This window comes from Sinocyclocheilus rhinocerous, unplaced genomic scaffold (assembly GCF_001515625.1).
Source record: "Sinocyclocheilus rhinocerous isolate Xijiao unplaced genomic scaffold, SAMN03320098_v1.1 scaffold1034, whole genome shotgun sequence".
Taxonomy (NCBI): domain Eukaryota; kingdom Metazoa; phylum Chordata; class Actinopteri; order Cypriniformes; family Cyprinidae; genus Sinocyclocheilus; species Sinocyclocheilus rhinocerous.
In genome coordinates this window covers 1-832 of record NW_015626879.1, presented here as the reverse complement: position 1 = coordinate 832, position 832 = coordinate 1, and positions in this window count along the sequence as shown.

Here is an 832-nt window from a genome sequence, read left to right as displayed (position 1 = left end):
CTAATAACAATTGTAATATTAATGACCTCATTAATAGCATTACAATCAGTAAAGCAGATAGCCATAATGCAACATTTCTCCCCCATTTAAAACCATTGGGCTATAGAAAACGCTTAAGGGAGGCCAATGGACGAAGACGGTATAGGCTAAAACCAAAATATGGTACACAGTTTATTAATAAAATATAGCCTATTATGCACAGGAAAGCAGACAAGCCCAGAATAGCTATAAACAAGCCAAAACCTAATTTAAATCGAAACTGAAAGCACAAATCCAAATGTTTCCATATTCGCAATGTATTTGAAGCTAAACCATTATTTATTAAATGAACTGGGCTTTGTACGTTCCAATATCGACGGGAAAAAAATCATAATGAACAAACTGAAAACAAACAAAAAAACAAATTGACTGTGTAACATTTTATTTGCAATTTTAAGTGTACATTTAAAATTTTAAATGTAGCCTACATTTTAAACACAATATTGTCAATATTGTTTGGTATATTTTACAACGAAATAATAAGATTTTTATTTCGAAATCCACGACAGACCTGGTGTGCGTCTCCAAGCAACAGCGGTGTTTCGTTAATGAACGAATCTGCAGCTTTGAACGATTCGGAGAGTCGTGATTAATAACCCTTTCATAACTACAGCCATTTATTTATTTAATGAATGGATGGACGGACAGACGGGCGCTCATTAAGACAGTGACTTGCCGCCACCTACTGGCGATTTTAGTTTTAAATAGTAGCTATCACTTCATTTTGCCATCATTTATTGCTTTATTAATTATATTAATAATACACTTAATGGAATGTCAAGAATATGACATA